At 34.6% G+C, this 19211-nt stretch overlaps 1 pseudogene; it reads left to right on the top strand.

Annotated features, from left to right (window-relative positions):
* The window catches only part of LOC131508045 (protein SET-like), a 57452-nt pseudogene extending 38610 nt beyond the window's left edge, over positions 1–18842 (top strand).
* Positions 18843–19211: the final 369 nt, after the last annotated feature.

Here is a 19211-nt window from a genome sequence, read left to right as displayed (position 1 = left end):
TTTATACAATATAACTACTATGAAAAACTGGAATCAAATTTCGCATATGTAGATGTATGATAAGTATATCATATATATATAACATGTATGTAATTTCTAGTGATCTCTAGTGCTTTAATCTCTGTATAATTGCAAATTATGTTTTTGTAAAGTCAAAGATTTTAATGTATTATAAAAATATTAACAAACATATTAACATTACTGTTTAAACTAATTTGAATATATTTTGCAAAGTATCAATTAGTTGGACTGACTGATAGAATAAATGAGACTATTCTTTGCAAGGTGATTTTCATATTCTTGTGATTATTTTTTTTTACAAATCCTATATGTATTGTCTATGTTAAGCTTCTACTTCAATTTTTTGGATATAGAACAGACTCTCAATTCTAAGTATGGCTTATCACAAGATACCTGTATCTATTTAATGTGTACATTTCTAACTATCTTAAGTGTAAATTGAGCTATAAGGTGAATTTTAAAATACTTTCTGTAGGAAACTCGTATTTATGATTGCTAGAGATCTGAAGGGGTTGGCGCTAACTCCATACTTCTTTACACTAACATATCTGCATCTTCACTTTGTCTTTTTTTTTTAATTTTTTTAATGTTTATTTTTGGAGAGAGACACAGAATGTGAGTGGGGGAGGGGCAGAGAGAGAGGGAGACACAGAATTGGAAGCAGGATCCGGGCTCTGAGCTATCAGCACAGAACCCGATGCGGGGCTCGAACCCAGGAACCGTGAGATCATGACCTGAGCCGAAGTCAGACGCTCAACCGACTGAGCCACCCAGGCGCCCCTCACTTTGTCTTTCTGACTATAAAGCTCAGATATTTGAATGTTGCTTTTTTCATTTTAGCAATTGCTGCTGTCTGTATACTTCATGTTATATAATCTCTTTTGTCATAGTGCTTTTGAGACAATTAGGATGTATGTAGATAAATCACATAAGTTTTTCCGGTTCATTTTACTAATTGATGGTGAGATATAGCATAGTGGCAGTTATAAATCTTATAAGATTAATAGATAACTAAAATAGACCCAAAGATATAATTGCAAATTGCTTAGCAAGTGTCCACTGCCTACACTTGCAGAGCATGGTTTCAGGTTTTTTAAATACCATATTTTTTTATTGAAAACTACAATAATGCTATCTCCATTTTCTACTTACCATTGCTGAGTTTGAGAAACATGTAATATATTTTCTTTTTTTTTTTCTTTTAACATTGTAATATATTTTATCTTCACCTACCTAAGCCTATCCTTAATAGATTGGAAATACATTGTTAGTTCATGGAAGGATTTTCAACATCCAATGTTCTTTTTTTTTTTTTTTTTTGTCAGGTGACTGACTGACTATTCTTGTTACAGTTTGAACCCTTTTGTTCTGATAAAAATTACGCAATTTTTCATTTAGAGACTGTACTGGAGAGTGATCAATTACAAACAGAATGCATTATAATCTGTCTAAGCTCGGAAAGAATACAGAAAATTTGGTGCATATATAATTGATGAAATGGAGAGAGGTGACTACGTTGAGGTTCCAGGAAATATTTTCAGTACCCAGATCTGTTGTGCCTCTGCCCAGATCAAGAAAGTTATCTCATCATTGCAGAAATTGATTAATCAAGAAATCTGCTGGCGTCTGAACCATTCCACCATTGCCATGACCAATGCTAGAAAAATGAATACCGTATACTCTTTCTTTATCTGATCAGTCTTGCATAAATGCATCCAATTGCTATAAACTGAAATATATTCCAAAGTCTAGATACAAAGAAATCGGGACAAGTACTTTATACTTGTCTGCTATTGGCTCCTGAGAGATTACATAAGTGGATGTTGAGTGAGCCAATTCTAGTATTTGCCACCATCAAAATACTCAATGGCCACATCTAAACACACATTTTTCTTCTTAAGCTTAAATTCTTGAATAACAGTTAGAGCAACAAGCTGCTACCAATTAACCTAACACAAATAATTCATTGTATGGTGTCACCCTTTTCCCAAAGAAGAGATTAAACTCTCATCTGTCACATTTCCGTATCTGAGTGATGTTCATTATCCCTTTTAGTCCAGTAACAATCCATCCTTGATTTCTAGTAACCTATGAAATAAAACCACTACTCCATCCTATATAAAATAATACTGTAAAAGAAGAGAGGAAAATACAGAAGAAAATTAAATTGTATAAATATGTAACTAATAAAAATATGAGTAGCTCATATAGCCTTTGTTGCTACAACAAGCATAAGACCATAGTTTGTATTCATAATTTTGTTCTATACATATTCCATGCATTTGTTTTCTCAGAATTTTAGCTGAACTGATAGGTTATTTTATAGTATAACCTAACCTTCATTTTTGATGTTTCTGAATCCTTGATGATATACCCATATTATTCTGCTGTTGTCTTCATAGGTTTTAATATTAGGCATAGAAATAATATTAATTCCATTCACCCTATGCCCCCATTGTGTAGGAAAAACCTCACATCACTATGATAATATGAATAAATCTTACCAACATTTTAACTCTGTTGTTGATGCAAAAAACTGAGAAGACCCTAAACTTTCACCTCTGGCTCATCTCCAGACTCAGAGCAATTCTAGCCAAGTATTGAAAGAGAACACATAACAGAACCCATCTCCAAAACTAGGAGAGGTTTTTTTTCCTTCCTTTTCTTTCCTTTCCTTCCCTCTCCTCTCCTCTCCTCTCCTTTCCTTTCCCTTTCTCTTTCCCTTTCCCTTTCTTTGCTTTTCCCTTCATTTTCCTTTTCCTTTTCCTCTTTCTTTCTTTCTTTCTTTCCTCTTTTTACCCTCTCCCCTGCTCTCCTCTCCCTCCTTCTCCTCCTTCTTGTCTCTCTCTCTCTCTCTCTACCCCCCCCCTCACTTCCTCCTTTTATTCTTGCTTTAATTTTCATTGTCTCTTTTTTTGGCATTTTGTTTTCAAGAAAATCCCTATCAAACCACTAGCCAATAATCGAAAAGATAAGAGATCTCAGAGAGCATACATGACGAAGAATACAAATTTCACAAAAGTTGTTTAGAAAGATCATTAAGCAACTACTGCCTACAGCAACCAAAAAACAGACTCTGAGGATGAGAAAGAATATGATTTCCAGAGTCACCATATTATAATATTCATAATTTGCCACTGTCAGGAAAAAAATACTAAGTATACAAAGAAAAAAGGAAGCATAGTCTATTCATAGAAGAAATTAATGGAAACTGTTTCTGAGGAAACACACAAACATTAGGTTTACTAGACAAATACTTCTATAAACAGCCTCAAATATGCTCCAAGAGCTGAAAAAAAACATGGAAAAAGTGGAGAAGAAAATCAAGAAAAAGATTTATAAACTGAATAAGAATATTAATAATGAAGCTGAAATTATCAGAAGGAAGCAGACAGAAATTACACAGCTACGAAGTAAAATAACTAAAATGAAGAATTCATTAGTAGTATTCAGCAGCATAATTAAGCAGACGGAACAAAGAATCAATGTACTCGAATATGGTACTATTGAAATGATACTGGGGATCAGAAAGAAAATAAAGGAATAAAAGTCATACCATATTTTCTTTTTCCATTTATCAATGATTATTGCAAATAGTGTTGCAATGACCATGAGGTTACCAATTTCTCTTTGAGATTCTAATTTCAATTCTTTTGGATAAATTTGCAGAAGATTTTGTTCAATCATATTGGAGATCTATTTTTAATTTTTTTAAGTAACCTCTGTGCTGTTTCCATAGTGGCTGTAACATTTTGCATTCCTGTCAGAAAACACACAGGGTTTCAATTTTTTAGCATCTTTTCCAAGCTTTTCTCTTTTTTTAATAATAGCCATCTTGACAGGTGTGAAGTTATATTTAATTGTGCTTTTGATGTGTATTTCTCTAATGACACTGAGCATATTTTATATACCTGTTGGCTATTTGTGTGTCTTCTTTGGAGAAACGCCAATTCAAGTCCTTTACCCATTTTTAATTGGGTTATTATTTTCTATTGGTTTTAGAGGTTCTTTATATGTGTTGGAGATTAACCCCTTATCAGATACCAAGACTGAAAATATTTTCTCCCAATTTGAGGGTTGGCATTCACTTTGTTGATTGTTTACTTTTTTGCACAGAATCGTTTTAGTTTGATGTGGTCCCCCACTTTTTAATTTTTGTTTTCATTCCCTGTGCTTTTGGTGTCACATCCCAGAATTCATTGTCAAGACTAATGTCTTGAAACTTTCCTCCTGTTTTGTCCTAAGATTTTTAGTTTCAAGTTTATATGTAAGTCCTTAATCAATTTTGAGTTGATTTTTTACTATGGTAAGATGAGGATCCAGTTACATTTTTTTGTATGCGGCTATCCAGTTTTCTTGACACTATTTATTAAAGAAATTATTCTTTCCCAATTGTGAAATTTTTGCACCTTTGAGATCACTTGACCTAACATGCATGTTTATTTTGTTTGTTTATTTCTGGGCTCACTATGCTGTTCCTTTGATTGATACATCAGTTCTTATGCCCATCTATACCACTTTGATTATTGTAGCTTTCCAACATATTTTGAAATCAGGGAGAGTGATGCTTGCATGCTGTTCTTTCTCAAGGTTGGTTATGTGGTCTTTTGTGGTTTCATATGAATTGTAGAATTGCAATTTCTATTTATACTAAAAAATTCTCACTGGTATTTTTATAAGGATTATATTGAATTTGTAGATCACTTTGTGTAGTATGTACATTTTAATACTATTAAGTCTTCCTATCCATGTGTATGAGATACTTTGTTCATATTTGTGTCTTCTTTAAATTATTTCATAAATGTTTTGGAATTTTCATTACATATGTTTTCCGCATCATTAGCTAAATTTATTCCTAAGTATTTTATTCTCTTTTGGTGGTATTGTAAATAAGATTGTTTTCCTAATCTCCTTTTCAAATAGTTTGTTGTTAGTTTGTGAAACAAAGCTGATTTTTGTACATTTTGTATCCTGCAACTTTACCTAATTTATTAGTTCTAACAGAATTTCTTTTGTAGTCTTTAGATTTTTCCATGTAGAAGTCATATCATTTGCATCCTGGCCTTGTTCCTGATCTTGGAAAAAAAGTTTTCAATTTTTCACCATTAGGTATGATGTTAGATGTGGACTTTTCATATGTGGTCTTCGGTATACTGAGATGTTTTTCTTCTATTATTAGTTTGTTGAGAGCTTTTATCATAAAACTTTGTTGAAATTAGTTAATATTTTTGAGATGATCATGTGATTTGCATTATTTATTTGTTAATGTGATATATCACATTAACCAATTTTCACATATTGAACCATCTTTGCATGCCAGGAATAATTTTCACTTGATCCTTTTGATGTGTTTTTGAATTCGATTTCCTAGTAATTTGTTGGGGATTTCTGCACCTGTTTTGTAACGGATATTGCCCTATACTTTTCTTCTTTTGTGGCATTTTGCCTTTAGTATCAGGGTAATGCTTGCATTTTAAAATGTGTTCATAAATATGTTCTCTGCTTTAATTTTGTGGAAGCGTTTGAGGACTGTTATTAATTTTTCTTTAAATATTTGGTGTAATTCATCAACGAAGTTATCTGGAGCTTTGCTTTACTGATAGGGCTTTTTTGTTGTTGTTGTTGTTGTTTATTTATTTATTTATTTATTTATTTCAAGAGAGACAGATACAGCGCAAATGAGGAAGGGGCAGAGAAAGAGGGAGACAGAGAATCCCAAGCAGGCTACACACTGTCAGCACAGAGCTCAATGCAGGACTTGAACCCACGAAACTGTGAGATCATGACCTGAGCTGAAACCAAGAGCTGGACGCTTAACTAACTGAGCTACTCTAATAGGTCTCTTATTGATAGTTTTTTTCATTAACTATTCTATCTCCATTTTAGTTATAGATATGTTCAAACTTTCTATTTTTCATGATTTCATCTTGATGGGTTGAATATTTCTGGGAATTTATCCATTTCTTCAAGATCACCTAGTTTGTTGGCATAAAATTGCTCATAGTAGTTCCTTTTAATCCTTTTTATATCTTTGGCATTATTTAGAATGTCTCCTCTTTCATTTTTAAGTATTTATATGAGTCTTATCTATTTTTGCTTAGTCTAGCTAAAGACTTGTCAACATTTTCCAAACACCAACTCTTAATTTCATTAATTTGTGCTACTGTTTCCTATTTTGGTTAATAGCATAAGATGATATTGTATTGAAAATACTATATATTTCTATTGATTTTAAGTGTGCTCTAATCTTTGCTATTTACTTCCTTCTATCACTCTGGGCTTAATTTAACTTCTTTCAATCTGCAGGTGAGTCTTTAGGTCTAAAACGAGTCTCTTGTAGGCAACATATAGATGAGCCTTTGTTTTAATGTTTATTCATTTTTGAGAAAGAGAGAGAGACAGAACGTGAGTGGGTGAGAGGCAAAGAGAGAGGGAGACACAGAATCCAAAACTGGCTCCAGGCTCCCAGCTGTCAGCACAGAGCCTAATGTGTAGCTTAAACCCACCAACCGTGAGATCATGGTCTGAGATGAAGTCAAACGCTTAACCACCAAGGTGCCCCTAGATGAGTCTATTATTTTAATCCATTTTGGCACCCTGTCTTTTTTTTTTTTATTTTATTTATTTTTGAGACAGAGAAAGAGAGCTTGAGCAGGGGAAGGGCAGAGAGAGAGGATGACACAGAATACAAGGCAGGCTCCAGGCTCCGAGCTGTCAGCACAAAGCCTGACACAGGGCTCAAACCCACGAACTGCAAAGTCATGACCCAAGCCAAAGTCTGGCGCTTAACCGACTGAGCCACCCAGGCGCTCCAGCACACTATGTCTTTTGATTGGCATGTTTAGTCCATTTACATTCAAAGTAATTATCAATATATATGTATTTATGGCCAATTATTACTTGTTTTGCCATTGTTTCTAGAGATTTCCTCTGAATTTTTCTTGTCTTTGTCACTTTTGTTATTGTTTCCACTCAAAGAGTCCCCTTTAAAATTTCTTGCTGAGCTGGTTTAGTGGTCAAGAACTCATTTAGTTTTCGTTTGTCTGGAAAACTTTACATCTCCTTTCCTGAATGATAGCCTTTCTGGATAGACTATTTTTGGCTGCAGAATTTTTCCTATTCAGCACTTTGAATATATCATGCCACTCTTCTGGCTTGCCAAATTTCTGTTGAGAAATCTCCAGCTACTCTTATTGGTTTTTCCCACGAGTTAAGGACTTCTTTTGTTTTGCTGCTTAAGATTTTTTTTTTAACACTGTATCTTGCAAGTTTAATCACAATATGTCTTGGTGTTGAGCTGCTTTTCTCAAAAGAGAGTTCTCTATGTCACCTGGATCCGAATGTCTGTTTCCTTTCCAGATTAGGGAAGTTTCCTGCTGTTATTTCTTGAAATAAATTTTCTGCTCCCTTTGCTCTCTCTTCTTTTTTTTTAAATTTTTTAAATGTTTTTTTTTTTTTTTATTTTTGACAGAGAGAGAGACAGAGCATGAGTCGGGGGAGGGGCAGAGAGAGAGGGAGACACAGAATCTGAGCTGTCAGCACAGAGCCCAACATGGGGCTCAGACTCACAGACCACAAGATCATGACCTGAGTCGAAGTGAGATGCTCAACCAACTGAGCCACCCAGGAGCTCCCTCTCTTCTTCTTCTAAGACTCCTTTAATATGAATGGTATTTTAATTTTGATGGTATCACTGAGTTCTGTAAGTCAATGCTCCTGTTGCATAATTCTTCTTTCTCTCCTTTGTTCAGCTTTATTGCTTTGTATTAATTCACATTCTAGGTCAGTAATTCATTTCTCTGCTTCTTCCAGCCCCCTGCATGCATGAAGCATGTTTCTAATCTCATTTATTGTATTCTTAATCTATGACTAATTCCTTTTTAATTCTTTTATCTTTGTGGTAAGGGTCTCACTGATGTCTTCTATTCTTTTCTCAAGCCCAGTGAGTATTCTTACGGTTGTTGCTTTAAATTCTCCATTAGGTATGTTACTTATATCTGTTTCACTTAGATCTCTGGCCATGGCCTTATCTTGTTCTTTTACTTAGGATAAGTGCCACTGTCTTGGCATTTTGTCTAAGTCTCTGGCTCCTTCTCTGTGTTAGAAGAGCTAGTTATGTCCCCTGCTACTGAAAGTAATGGTTTTATGAAGAAGAGTCATGTATTGCCAGGTCCTGGGGCTTCAGGAAGTGTCTTTAGCGTGTGTTGTGTGTGCTCTGCTGATGTGGTTTGGCTGCTCCATCCTTCACGCCAGTTGTCTGCAGAGGTTCTCCTTGCCTGCTGTGGGCAGTGTTTGGTCTCTGGTCTGAATGTGGTGAGTTTTAACTAGGTGTGCTCTGGTCTGCTTGTGAAATGAGACTTGCCAATATCCATGGAACTGAGTCCCTGCAGAGCTCTCTGTTAGGAAGACACGATGTGAGTAGGAGTTTGGTCCTGTCTTCTGTGGAGAGAGGCGCACCATGCTAGGAATGACACAAGCTTGACTGAGAAGGCCAGTCCCACCAGAGTGCTTAGGGACAGAGCTTGATGTAAGCAAGTTAGGCAGCCAGTGTGGTGTTGTTCTGCTTCCAGCAGTGACTCTGTGCTTATGCTGAGTGGCAGGGGATGGCAATGGTGCCAGCCAGTGCCTTTGTTCCTGAAGAGGCGTCTCTGTGAAGAGTGAACACAGCCTCTCAGAGATGCACCCTGGGAAAAGTGAAAAATCTCCATCCTGTGTGGCCCAGGCATTCTTCAGATTGTTGTTTCCATGCTACCTGCCCTTGTACTGTTTGCCTGCCTTCTTCCCAGGAGCAGGCAAGCGGTACTCTCCAGGTTCTATCCTAGTCATGCCTGCTGACCTTTAAACACCAGGCTTTAAGACTGCTAGTTGTAAAAACTCAACACAAGGCTTTAAGACTGCTAGCTGTAAAAACTCAGGAAATTCAGCCTGTCTTGTTTAGCAAGCCAGTGGCTTCAGGGAAACCTTCTTGTGCATTCCCCTGTGTGTTCTTATCTCTTTTCTTCTCTGTGACAATGGGTCCTCTCCCCATAGTACTGATCACAGACTGAATGTGTAAGACTTAAGTAAAATTGAGAGGAATGATCCCATGACAATGGAGAAGATAGGCCACCAGAATTGTTTATTCATAGTGATCACATTACCAATACCTGATTTCTCCTGGAATCCTAATGAGGCTTGGGTAATTTGTTTTGTGTCACATCACAACATTATGCAAATGTGGAAATGATAGGGAATATTTACAGTGATGAAGACCTTGAAGGGAAGTATGGATCCAGAAAGACAAGTTCCTAGATATTTCTGCATTTCTTGTGATTTTAGACTCTCCTTTCCCCCACTCTTAACTCTGAGATTTATTTAACAATGGTTTTGAGACACTCAGAGTTTTGTTTGAATATCCTTCTATAACAGGTACCACTAGCAATGGTATTGGCCCGAGGAGTGAATGTTTTCTAGACATTAATTGGGGGGCTTAATTCAGCAAAGCCACAGATTTATACTTAAATTTTCTTCAGTAACTTCCTAGTAATCAAGCCACATCTAAAGTAGTCACATAAAGGGAAATATTGTGTGTGGTTATTTTTCTTATGCTATTTCTCTAAGTTTTTAGTCTCATGTAGGTAAACGCTTGAATAAGAATAAAGCCAAGAGAGGTAGGTGTCTGAGGTATGAGGTATGATGTATAACACTGCAGACTATTATTTTTACACAGCAAATAGGAAAGATTCAAGACATACATATTCCTAGTCTAATACCTTCATATCTTACTTCACAAGATGCACATTTTCCTAGGCAAAACCAGTCTCCTCTCCTGTTCTTCAGTTAAGGCAAAACTATGTGTTCCACTTTCTTCATATATTTTTGCTTAGGAGTGAATTTTTAAAGCTGTTTTCATAGTATTTATTTCCCTTCTGGATTTTTTTTTTTAACCCTAACCAACTTGTAAAGATGTATGTTTTTACCTGATCGCTATACCTCTTTAGTTAGTGAAGAGGTCTGTCTAGTTAAGTCTATAAAATAAATCTTGCATTTTTTTTAAATTAAATTAATCATGAATAAGTGTTACATTTTTAGGAGTTAGTTATTGACCACCAGTTTGATACCATCTCTAATTTGGGTGATCTGTTTCACCACCAGGCCCATTATTGTCCATAACTAACTGTATAAGTGCTTATAATACAATAAATTGATTTTCTACATAAAAAAAGCAAAAAGAAAGAAAGAAAAGACTTTCTTAAAAATCTTAATTGGAAAGAAAGAAGTAAAACTATTTCTATTCACAGATGATCTGACCCACTATATACAAAATGCCAATGAATCCACAAAAAAAAGCTAGTAAAGCTAATAAATGAAATCTGAAAAAATTGCAGGATTGGTTTCTATACACTAGGAATGAATATTTCAAAAAGGAAAATAAGAAAACAATCACATTCACAACACCGTCCGAAAGAATAGAATCAATAGGAATTAATTTAACCAAGAAGATGAAAGAATTCTGCACTAAACACTATAAAACAGTGTTGGAAGAAATTAAAAAGAACTAAATAAATGGGAAGAAATCCCTTGTTCATGGATTGGAAGACTTAATATTGCTAAGATGTCAAGACTATCCAAAGCAATCTATAGAATCAATACAATCTCCATCAAAATTCCAAAGGTGTTTTTTTCAAAAATGGTAAAGCTGATCCTCAAATTTATATGGAATTTCAAGGAATCTCAAATGGCCAAAAAAAATACTGAAAAATAAAAGCAAAGGTACAAGACTCACATTTCCTGATTGCAAAACTTACTACAAAACTACAGTAATCTAAACAGTATTGCTCTGGCATACGGATGGATAAATCTACCAATAGAATAGAATTGAGAGTCTAACAATACAATCATGTATTGTTATTTTAAAAAAATTTATTTTTTTTATTTTTTATTTTTAAAATTTTTTTTTAGCGTTTATTTATTTTTGAGACAGAGAATGAACGGGGGAGGGGCAGAGAGAGAGGGAGACACAGAATCCGAAACAGGCTCCAGGCTCTGAGCAGTCAGCACAGAGCCCAACGCGGGGCTCGAACTCACAGACTGTGAGATCATGACCTGAGCCGAAGTCGGACGCTCTACCGACCGAGCCACCCAGGCGCCCCAACCAATTTATTTTTGACAAACATGCCAACATCACTCAAAGGGAAAAAAATAATCTATTCAATGAATATTGCTGGGACAATGGTATGGTTCATATGCAAAAGAATGAAGTTAGATTCCTCCTTCACATCATACATAAAAATTAACTCAAAATGGATGGCATAATAAATGACATAAATATACCAGCTCTAACCATAAAACTCAAGAACAAAACACAAGAGTAAGCCTTCATGATCCTGATCAGGCAATGAATTCTTTGATGTGACACCAAATGTATAAGCAGCAAAAGAAAAAATAGATAAATAAGACTTCATAAAAATTAAAAACCTTTGTGGATCAAAGGATATTATCAATATAGCAACAAGATAATTTAAAGAATGAGAGAAAATATTTACCAGTTATATATCTAATAAGGGTCCAGTGTGAAAATATGTGAAAACAAACAACTCACTAACAAGAAGACAAATGACCCAATTTTTTTTAAAAGCTAAAATATTATAGACGTTTCCCCCCAAAATATATACAAATGGCCATCAAGCACATAAAAAGATTCTCAACATCACTAATCATTAGGGAAATGCATATCAAACAATAATGAGATATCATACCACACTTATTAGAATAACTATTTTTTTAAAAAAGGAAAATAAGTTGGTAAACATGGAAAGAAATTGGAACTCTCATAAATTGATGGTGAGAATATAAAATGGCTTAATCACCATAGGAAAGAATTTGGTGGTTCCTCAAAAAGCTAAATGTCGGGTTGCCTGGTTGGCTCAGTCAGTTGAGTGTCCAACTTCAGCTCAGGTCATAATCACACAGTTCATGAGTTCAAACCCTACATCATCTCACTGCTGTCAGCACAGAATCCACTTTGGATCTTCTGTCCCTCTCTCTCTCTGCCTGGATGCCACTCATGCTCTTTCATTCAAAATTGAATAAATAACTTTTTAAAAACTTAAATGTCAAATTACTATATTTATTACCTCCCCCAATTCCACTCCTATGTACATATCTCCAAATGATTGGAAAGGAATTTTCAGACAACTATATGTAAATGAATATTCATAAAAGCTTATTCCATTCTCTTATAGTCAAAAGTGGATGAAACCCAAGTGTCCATCAGCTGAAGAATGGATAAAGAAAATGTGGCATATACACACAATGGAATATTATTCAGGAATAAAATTCTGGATTTACTTTGAAAACATTGTTAGGTAAATAAGCCAGATACACAAGAAACGCTTATTGTGTGATTCTATTTGTATGAAACATAACCATGAGTTTGGGTTTAAATGGACTTCCCCCCTCAAAAAAAGGAAATAAATTGTGGTGATGGTTGCATTATGAAGGTAGTTACTGCCACTGAATTGTACACGTAAAACTGGTAAATATGGTAAATTTTACATTAAATAAAAGATAACTCAATAAAAGAAATAACCTAACAAAACTTTATCCAAAAGTATGCATCCTATAGATAATGTATACTAAGCTCTACTTCTAGGTATAATTTGTTGAGGAGGCCATGGAATTCTGATACTTTATTGGGAAAGTCTCATTAAACTTTGGAAAACTGCTGATAGCAAGAAAAATATGAAGCCTTGTTTATCCAAACTGTCCTATCACTGTTTTCCAAAGGAGAGTTGAGATACATGAGCATGCTTATATTAAGTAATTTAGGGTAGTTTTGATAAAAATTACACTAAGAAGTTAATCATATATTTTCCCAATTTTATTATCTCAAATTAGAGTTTGCCTATAAGATACTTAGCATCAATATTAAAGAGACAATTTAGGAAGAAGTTTTCTTTTTATGACCTTGTTCCTAATATGCCAAAACTGGAACACTGTCGTTGGTGTTATTGTGAATATTAAAACAAGTTTTGATGAAAAAATTTAAGAAATCATCTTTGGGCAAGTCATAAAAACTCTGATTTTCTGAATTTGTCTTGATCTGAAGATTGAAACATAAATATATAATTTTTTCTGTTTGAGCTCTTTGACACTTATGGGAATTGTGTCGCATTTACTAACAGTAAGCTGACTTTCACTAGTGTCAAGACTAATCAGATCAGGTCAAAGAGGCAATCGCAGATTTTCCTTTCTTTGAAGTTCAGTGACTACAAACACTTCTCATACCTCTGTGTGGTTTATATTATGCAAAAGGTTTGATAAGTGCATACAAAACCATTGTTGGGAGCTAGAGGAGCAAGCTCTAGGATGAACACACGATGGAATATTATTCAGGAATAAAATTCTAAAGCAAAGCCCAGGTAAGTGCTCTCTGCCGTTGCCAAATTTGAGATAGCTACAACTACCACTTTGTGCACAAGGCCACTGCTATCACTATTGCAATCAGAGCTGTGATATCGGAAAGGTACATCGCTGTAGTAAGCTGCGGAATCAAAAATATTCTAGTTTCAAAACCATCCCATCATGAATGTGCATAAAATATGTATCCTGCACTTCACTTCCCTTTTCACATGCCTCAGCTTTGAATTGGCAGACCTGGTTGCAGAACCGAAACTTTAAGGAGATTGGAAAGGATGTTGAGCAAGTTAATCATATTTTCCATACAGGAAAAGCACAAATTTTGCATTTCTTTTCCATCTCTTTAACAAAATATAAAACTGATTGATTTTTATAAAATAAATTTTACTGACTCAAAGATCAAAACACAATGTGCTTGATCAGTCAGAATTTGAAAGTGAAAGTCAACATGAGTTATGGATATTACGTGTATGAAAGGCAGTTTTATGGTTAAGAGATGCGAAATTTCATTCTTCCTTGTGAGTAGTACACAAGAAAGTTTTTGTTTATTTGTTTCTTTTTTGGTTTTTTAATATGATGATAATCATTTGAATGTATTAAATCCTATCCCAGAAATCCAACTCAACACAAAAACTTGAATACTATTCTATGATTAGTTTTCTAAGCCCTGATTATCTTTGGAGCACTGTCTATAGTTTAGATGTATCCTCTGTAAATTCCTACTGCTGTTCAGGGAAAAGATTTATGAAAGTATAAATTCAAATGCATTATCCTTATTTCTTATTAATCTGCCTTCCTACATCTAACTCCAAAAAACATTCTGATCTGCACAATGCATTAACTCCACAATTTTATCACCACCACTTCTGTCATGGAGTCTAAATCATTCTTAGTCATTTTGATTATTATAGGTTTTAGATTAAACAGGGATAATTTAAACAGCTATAATATTTTCTTACACAGATAATAAGAACCCCTGAAATTCAATGGCATCAGGAAAAAATGTCTTAAGCTTCATTAATAGATGCAGTTCTATTATTATTTCTGTTGATGTATTTTAAATGTGTTTTGAAGAGATAATGTTCTGATATCTATGGCATATGTGAGTGTGTGTATGTGTGTGTGTGTGTGTGTGTTTTACAATGAAAATAATTTCATATTTCAAGGGTGACTATCTGAGGATCAATCCTGTACATTCTCAAAATACCTAAGTCCTTTTGACCTCCTATTTTTCTTTCTACATAAGGTTTTGAAAACTTGATAAATTAATGTCATTACTAAATTGTTTGTCACCACAAATTGAATCTTTAGTACTACGGCTTTTATCATTGGCCCTTATAACATGAGTGTCAAAATATCAATATTTATTTTCAATAAATAGATTTACAATTTTACCACTGTATGCCCTCAACCAGGAATTATAAGGCTAAGTAAAACAAACAAACACACAAACAAAACCACCTTTTAATGGCATTACAATATTTATTTTAAAATATTTTCCTGCAAGGTTGCTCAGAGTACTATCCTAACAATATTTTAATGCATCCGTATTTCCTTCTCTGAATATTATCTATTAAATATTTACTTTAAACTCAGAGAAAGTGAGAGAAGAGGGTGAGTATCAAGAGAAACAAAACAGAAAAGGATATAATACTAAATCAAAAGCTTTTCAGGCAAAGTTACATTGACAGAAAAATGAAGATGACATTAATATTAAAATGAAATTGCTAGTGCAGATAATGTACATATGAAAGTATTTATGATTCTTCTGTTTCTACAAATCCTTAAGGAAAAGCTTACAGAAGACTAAGTGAGAAAAGCATTGTCTTTTTCAACACAAAATATTTTCTGTGTTTTAAACTGTTCCATTTACTTATTCAATCTTCATCTACGGAAAAACCCTAAGTGTAATATTTGTCATAGTATATCTAACTATACTTTAAAAAATTAAAGTATTTTTGGTATTTCATGATGGAACAAAATATGACAGACTAAAGATAAATTTTCAAAATGTGACTACGACAAGATATATAGAATTTGAACATAATAGAAAATCGGTATAGAAATCATAAAATTCAGGCTCTGGTTGAAACTTAACAAATTGGCAACCCCTAAAAGTTGTTTTGTTTGTTTTTGTTTTGTAAAAGTTGTTCCTTGGTTGGGAAGCACACATATGTTACATTATGTTTGCATGGGAGAAAAGTTGGAGACAGCAAGGAAAAAATAAAGTGAGATAGATCATTGTTCCATGGTCCTTAGAAGAAAGCTTTTGGTTTTGGGGGGTTGCATTTGTGTTTGCTTGTTTTAGCATGGCTCTGCCTTATCATGAAGTGCTCACCATTAGAAAACTTGCTTAAAATCAATCTGAAAGCAAACTTAAAACACGATATTCTCTCTACAATGGATTGCCTTATTGTAGATTTCAGTTACCCAACAGAAGGCAAGGTTGTAGACAATTGTTAATTTATCAGGAAGTCATTCTAGAAGCTCTAAAAGGGAGAACAGCTGACACATGTTCTTGAGGGACAGTGTGTACCCCTATGACTAGCACTATAAATTAATTAAACTTAAGAAAGAATAGGTTGTCTTCAGTGTTCCTCAGTTTTGATTAAGAAACAGGCACAAAAGTGGACTTCTAATGGATTATAGACATAATTTTGAAAGGAAAAACTACAAAGCAAATAGAAGAAAATTTAGGAAAATAGCTTTGTGAACTGGAGTGGAGAAGAACTGCAAAAATTAAAGTCAGGAACAAATTGTATGACATCAAAATTATGGTTTTATGTTCAACACAGTTAACCAAGGACAAATTTATTAGGCAAACTAGGGAATGGAATTTGCAATATCCAAAAGTAAAAGTTGATTAATATGTACAATGTATGTGTTGCTTCTCCAGAACAACTAGAAAAACACAACTCTGTCAGAAAAAATAATTGGCAAAGATCATGAACAGGTAATTTACAGAACAGAAAATCCTGAAAGCTAATATGCATATTGAAGAGATGGTCACATTCATTGGCAAACTATATCTATAAGGAGATTTTACTTTATGCAAATTAGGGAGCTGGCTAATCCAAACATTTTTGAAGATAAGAGAATATAAGAAGTCTTATGTGCTGCTACCAGGAATGTAGATTGGTATAATCATTTGGGTTAGCTATAGAACTTTACCCCACTAAGTATTCACCTACCTTATTACACAAAAATTCTATTCATGGATATATACTCCAAGAAATTGTCACACAGGGCCATAAAAGCAACTTACAAGAATGCTCATTTTATCATTATGGTTGAAATGCGGTCAATCAATGTGACCATTCCTGGGACAAAGGTGAGGTAAAATATGGGGGTTAGAGAAATATGATGTATATATGGTGCATCTATAGATCTTGAAAAACATCTTGTTCCATGAAAAAAAGCAAAAAGCAACAAAATACATAAGCGATTCCATTTACATAACTAAAAATGCATTTGTACAAAGCAACACTATTTGGTTTATGCAGACATATAAATAGTATTTGGCAACACATTAGATAAGGTTATCTATGTTCTTGAACATATTTATATTAGCTGAATTAACATTCATGCCTCCTAATCCAATTTAAAGTTCCTGTCTCCTTAATAATCAACAAATATGAAGACCTATTTCTATTAGCAGCATATTCTCTCTGCTATGGGTCCCACTTTGTGGTTTCTTTGGATAACTAATATCTTTTTTTATTGTTTTTTGAACATTGTGGGAGATATTGCAGAGACAGTGGATTTTGTTATCCTGCTCTGGAAAGTACTGCTTTATGTTGAAAGAGTCAGTTAACTTCACTGGGCTCATTTTCTAAACTGTCATTCCATGCAGTGGGCAACAGTTGAAACCTGAATTTTTTCAGCTATTCAGCTAATGTTAACATCAGGCCTCAGGTGAGAAACTTTATATAGAATACCTCATTTATAAATAAGCCAAATTAACTGAAACCCAGATATTTGGGGTCACCTTTTCTGTAGCTCTGTACTTTTGTGGCATATTCAACTTCATGTTTCAGCTACCTAAGCAATCCTGGTCTCCATCCATTGACTCCCCAAATCAATAACCCCCTGGCTTTTTCCTTAAGTTCCACCTATCCTGAGCCCTGAGTACTAATGAGTCCCTCAGGCAAAATGCCACATAAATGTAAATCTCACTTGGATCAAATATCCTCTTCTAAAATCTGGCTCACCTTCAGGTCTGTTTATTCATCCACAAGTACCTTGAAATGTATATTTTAAACATATTGTCCCAATTTTATCATTGCTATCTTGGAATAGTTATTCCAGTACAAGATATTCTGATAATATTGGTACATATGAAATAATACATAAGTTAATTAATACACATATAAACAAGCATTTCAAGAAAGCATTAAAATAATCTTCCAGCTTAGGGATATATTTATCATAACTTCCAAAGGTTTTCTACATCATGAGAATTTCATTTTGATAACTTTTAACACTGTGATAAGAATCTAATTAGGCAAATAATCTGAGTTTCTCCAAGACATGTGCCTGCCTTTGTTTTGTGGAGTTTCCTCGCAGCATGGGCCCCAAACACATCTTCACTCCCTCCTCAAACCAAGAAACCGCTACTGCCTCATGCCCCCAAGCCAGAAGAGACGTTGTCCTCTCAGCACTTGCCAAAGGAAGAAAAAGGACAGCAAGAAACAACTAAGCATATTGATGAAGTACAAAATGAAATAGACAAACTTAATGAAGAAGCCTGTGGGAAGGTTTTTGAAGTAGAACAGAAATATAACAAACTCCACCAAACTTTTTTTTTCAGAAGAGATTGGTTGGAATTCATCACCCAAATCCCAAATTTGGGGTAACCACATTTGTGAACCATCCACAAGTGCTTTCACTGCTTGGGAGGAGGATGAAGAGGCGCTGCATTATTTGACAAGAGTTGAAGTGACAGAATTTGAAGATGTTAAATCAGCTTACAGAATAGATTTTTATTTTGATGAAAACCCTCACTTCGAAAATAAAGTTCTCTCCAAAGAATATCGTAGGAATGAGAGTGATGATTTATCTTTAAAGTCCACTGAAATCAAATGGAAATCTGGAAAGGATCTGACAAACGTTCAAGTCAAACATAGAATAAGGCCAGCAGGAAGAGACAGCGTGAGGAACCAGAGAGCTTCTTCACCTGGTTTACTGACCATTCTGATGTGGGTGCAGATGAGTTAGGAGAGGTCATCAACGGTGATATTTGGCCAAATCCGTTACAGTACTACCTGGTTCCCTATATGGATGATGAAGGGGAAGGAGAAGAAGAAGATGATGATGATGAAGGATTGGAAGATATCGATGAAGGAGATGAGGATGAAGCTGAAGAAGATGAAGATGATGATGAGAGGGAGGAAGGAGAGGAGGATGAAGGAGATGACTAATGAAACACTAATGGATTCCAACCTTCTTTATTAATTTTCTCCAGTCCCTGGGAGGCAGTTGCAGTCTTTTTTTTTTTTTTTTCCTCCTCTTGTGCTCATTTGCCCTATTTTTTGAAGACTTTTTTCTCTCCCTTTATACCATGTTTCTCAATTTATTTTGGGGGGTTGGGGAAGGAGATACCTTGAGCAGAATACAGTGGGAAAAGAATCTCTACCCCTTTCTGACCCAAATTTGTTTATATTCCTTTCTGTCTCAACAAAAACTTGATGGAATCAACACCACCGTGCTCTGTGGGGAAAAAAGAAAAACCTTCTGCTCCCCTAGCTCTGTTGGAAGCTGGAGGGTGCTAGGCCCCTGTGTAGTAGGGC

This window comes from Neofelis nebulosa, chromosome 3 (assembly GCF_028018385.1).
Source record: "Neofelis nebulosa isolate mNeoNeb1 chromosome 3, mNeoNeb1.pri, whole genome shotgun sequence".
Lineage (NCBI taxonomy): Eukaryota > Metazoa > Chordata > Mammalia > Carnivora > Felidae > Neofelis > Neofelis nebulosa.
This window is presented reverse-complemented; position numbering and strand designations above follow the sequence as displayed.